The sequence below is a fragment of the Saccopteryx bilineata genome, chromosome 5, assembly GCF_036850765.1.
Source record: "Saccopteryx bilineata isolate mSacBil1 chromosome 5, mSacBil1_pri_phased_curated, whole genome shotgun sequence".
NCBI classification, from domain to species: Eukaryota; Metazoa; Chordata; class Mammalia; order Chiroptera; family Emballonuridae; genus Saccopteryx; species Saccopteryx bilineata.
In genome coordinates this window covers 84,278,169-84,282,552 of record NC_089494.1, presented here as the reverse complement: position 1 = coordinate 84,282,552, position 4,384 = coordinate 84,278,169, and the positions used below count along the sequence as shown (strand labels likewise).

Sequence of the window (4,384 nt, the reverse complement as noted above, 5' to 3'; positions counted from 1 at the left end):
GCAGAACAAACTTGGCAGTGGAGACTTGTTTCTTGAATTTCAGGCAATTATATCTAATTACTTACTGGAAAGCTTGAGTCAGATACTTCATGAACAACTGAAACTTAACCTGTAAAAAACGGAAGCCGTCATTTCCCCTGTTAACACCACTTTCTACTCTGGCATTCCTTAGCTCAGAGGATGTTATCCCACAGAACCGTTGTCCAAAGGAGAAATCTGAGGATTGCCCTAGACTTTCTTTTCCCTGTATATTTAATTTCATATACAGGTAGTCCTCTCTTAAAAACAAATAAACAAACAAACAAATAAAAATCCAAAAAAACATTTAACCAAACCTAAAATGCCCACCTCTCACTGATCTTCCTGTGACTCCCTCCCTCTCTTCTTCCTTCCTTCTTCCTTCCTTCCCTCTCTCCCTCCCTTCCTTCCTTCCCTTCTCTCTCTCTTCTTTCTTTCTTTCTTTCTTTCTTTCTTTCTTTCTTTCTTTCTTTCTTTCTTTCTTTCTTTCTTTCTTTCTTTTTCTTTCTTCTTTCTCTGATCTTACTTATCTGTTACTCTTAGAAAATCTACTTTTGACCAGACTGAGATTTAGCGGTAGAAGCTCTCAGAGAGGACAGCCTATGCTTTCTAGCAATCTGTTTCTGGCATCTTCCTTTGACCGCCTTTATTATTTTGGCAAAAGTTTAGCATATTCTGCAGCCTTTTAAAAATTTTTCCTGTTATGCTGTTTCTTCAGACCAATACACCAACGTTTGTGTTGCAGGATGGAGTGACAAGATGTTGGATCTCGGATCTTACCTTCTTTGTTTAGGGGCTTTCTCACAGCATATTGACAGCCATCATTTTCTCTGGAGAGACTGGAAATTTTGTAGATTCTGTGAGCTCTTTTGGGCCCCAGACCACATGGCACAGGAGGGTCAGTGATTAAAAAAACATCTCTCTCCTCCTTATTTTTTAACAATGATCAAGTTGAGAACAGTGAGATTGGCATCCACAATGCAACCCCAAACAGATTTGCACTTTCTCCAGTACTCTTGATCCTAACAGGAATGCCTCTTACGCAGTAGGAGTCAGACACGGCGACGGGTCAAGTCAACTTGTGTCATGGGGAAAACCTGTCATTCCCACCACTGTTTGGGAACATATAACCTTTACGTTCTTCAACCAGAGAGAGTGTCAGCAACCGTTTCTGTGGCCATATGCTAGAAGTGTCCATTCATCATCCAGGCTGATAAATTCTGGCAGCCGGTGGCTGGGAAAGAGATGCTCCACTGCATCCTGAAGCAGCGCGCCCTCAAGGTGCCATGAAAAAGCCACTCTTTCTTTGTCCTCAGTTTAACATTTATACTTTGGAGAAGCCTTTTCCAGCTTTCCTAAGTGAAAGAAAGGCTTTTCTCTCTGGTAGGTGATTCAGTACTTCATGTCTTGCATACAGAACTTCATTTAAACCTGCTCAAGTGATATAATCTCCTCATGGACTCTAAGTTTCATTTTATAGAGTAATTTCTACACACTATTATATCTGCAACACCTATGTCAGTTCTTGGAAAAAGTAGTTGCTTGGTCAGAGTTTGTTGAATTTGAATAAATGATTGAATGAATTATTTTGCTAATGTTATTTTCCTATAAACAATAAAATGGTCTTTCTTTCACTCACTAACTAAAAAGATCCATGAAGTTTGCTCCAGTTACTCCAGTTAGCATTATCTTTCTTCTTTGAATATCATAAAAATAATAAATGTTATACTATTGCCACTTAACTTATTTTTTGTTTTTCTAAGAGATGTGCCCCTTAAAATCAAAGGTTATAACGCTTATACTTTTGTTGATTTACCTCCTTCATGCTTCACTATGTTCCTTTTTCTTATACCACATCTTGTGTTATAAATAAAATACCGCTAGTTTCAATTTGGTATTAAATAAATACTAATTTATTTGAGGTTTCATGAAATTAATTAAGAAACTAAAAGAGAGAGTGTGAGAGAAACAACTTTAGGAGATTAACATGACTCCCCCTTTGAAATTTTATATGGCACAGACTTTGAGAGTTTGGAAAAGTAGTATGGCAGAACATAAAGAGTGTTGAAAAGAGAGAAATGGAAAAGAACATAACAGACAAATGCCACCAATCAAATTAAGGACAGAAATATGAGAGTGGTATGATAGAAAACTTAAGGAAAATTGATTATTATGGAAAAGGTGTGAAGGAAAGGGAACCCTCGCACACTGCTGGTGGGAATGTAAATTGTTGTAAATGCTATGGAAAACCATATGAAGGTGCCCACCAAACTTAAGAATAGAGCTACCACTTGACATGGTGATTCCTCTTTAAGGTATCTACCTGAAAAAATTAAAAACATTTGTTCATACATGGACAAGAGTGTGGTGGTTACCAGGGGTGGGGGGGGAGGGAGGACATGGGAGGGAGGGAGAGAGTTAGGGGGAGGGGGAGGGGCACAGAGAACTAGATAGAGGGTGACGGAGGACAATCTGACTTTGGGCGAGGGGTTTGCAACATAATTTGATGACAAAATAACCTAGACATGTTTTCTTTGAATATATGTACCCTGATTTATTAATGTCATCCCATTACCATTAATAAAAATTTATTAAAAAAAAATGTAAAACATACACAGCACCATAAAAAAAAAAACAAAAAAAAACATTTGTTCATAAAAATACAGTGGTACCTTGAGATACGAATTTAATTAGTTCTGTAACTGAACTCATAAGTCAGTCAACTCGTATATCAAACTACTGATACTGGACCCATGCACCAATGTGCCAACTAGTGGCAGCTTCCCGAATCATGACTCATATCTCGGAATTTTGCTTGGATCTCGAACAAAAATATGGACTGAGTTGCAGCTCGTATCTTAAAAATTCATATGTTGGTCTGTTTGAATCTCAAGGTACCACTGTATGTGTACCTCTATGTTGACTGAAGCATTATTCACAGTGGCCAAGACATGAAAAAAACTTAAGTGTCTTTTGATGGATGATCACATAAAGACATGGTACATGTGTACCATATATACATATAGCAGGGGTTGGGGACCTTTTTGGCTGAGAGATCCATGAACGCCACATATTTTAAAATGTAACTCCATGAGAGCCATACATCAACCCGTGTATGTTATGCATCATCCAATAAAAATTTGGTCTTGTCCCGGAGGACAGCTGTGATTGGCTCCAGGCACTCACAACCATGAACATAAGCGATAAAAAATGAATGAATTGTAATACATGAGAATGTTTTATATTTTTAACGTTATTATTATTTTTATTAAAGATTTGTCTACGAGCCAGATACAGCCATCAAAAGAGCCACATCTGGCTTGCGAGCCATAGGTTCCCAACCCCTGACACATAGTCATGAAAAGATGATTTTTTTTACCATTTTTGATAACATAGGTGGCCCTTTAGAGTATGCTAATGGAAATAAGTCAGTTATAAAAGGACAAGAACCATATGATTTTACTCATATGTGAGATATAAAACAAAAAGCAACAAATGAACAAACACAAAAACAAACTCATAGAAATAAATAACAGAATTTTGGTTACCAGAGGGGAAAAGAGTAAGAGGAGGAAAAAGAGGGTACAGGGGGTCAAATATATAGTGATGGAAGGAGATTGACTTTATGTGGTAATTACACAATGGAGTATACAGATGCCGTACTATATATTGTACACCTGAAATTTATGTAATGTTATCAACCAATTGTACTCTAATAAACTTGATTTTAAGATGGAATAATTTCTGTTAGTTAAGAAATGGTTCTGATGGCCATTCCATCAAGTATTTCCTGTAGCAATAAACTCTTATGCACTAAGGACATAAGATCAATATAAATATAGTAAAAATTGGCAGAAATACTAAGAGAAACTGAATTACTCAGCAATAATTAAAAAAGTGAATTCTCCATTTTGGACAGCCTGGGTGGAATTAAAGATTATTATGCTAAGTAAAATAAGTCAGACAGAGAAATACAAATATCATATGATTTCACTTATCTATGTAATCTTAAAAAAAAAGAACAAACAAAACAATACAGAAACAGATTCACAGATACAGAGAACAAACTGATGGTTGCTGGAGGGGAGTGCTGTGGGGATGTGGGTGAAAAAGGTGAAGGAGATTAAGAGGTCTAAGCTTCCAGTTATAAAATAAATAAGCCATGGATATGTGTACAACACAGGGAATATGTTCAATAGTATACTGCTCAAAAAAAATTAGATGATATTTCAAAATGAATATAAAATGATAAAAGATCCCCTAATTTTTGTGAGCAGTACAGTGAGAGATGGTTGCTAGCCATATTGTAGGGATCACATCATACGGTATATGAATGTCAAATCACTATATTGTACATCTGAAACTA

At 36.5% G+C, this 4,384-nt stretch overlaps 1 pseudogene; it reads right to left on the bottom strand.

Moving 5' to 3' along the window:
- Window positions 1–566: 566 nt before the first annotated feature.
- LOC136338447 (small ribosomal subunit protein eS6-like) lies at window positions 567–1,199 on the bottom strand (annotated as a pseudogene).
- Between the last annotated feature and the right edge of the window lie 3,185 nt (window positions 1,200–4,384).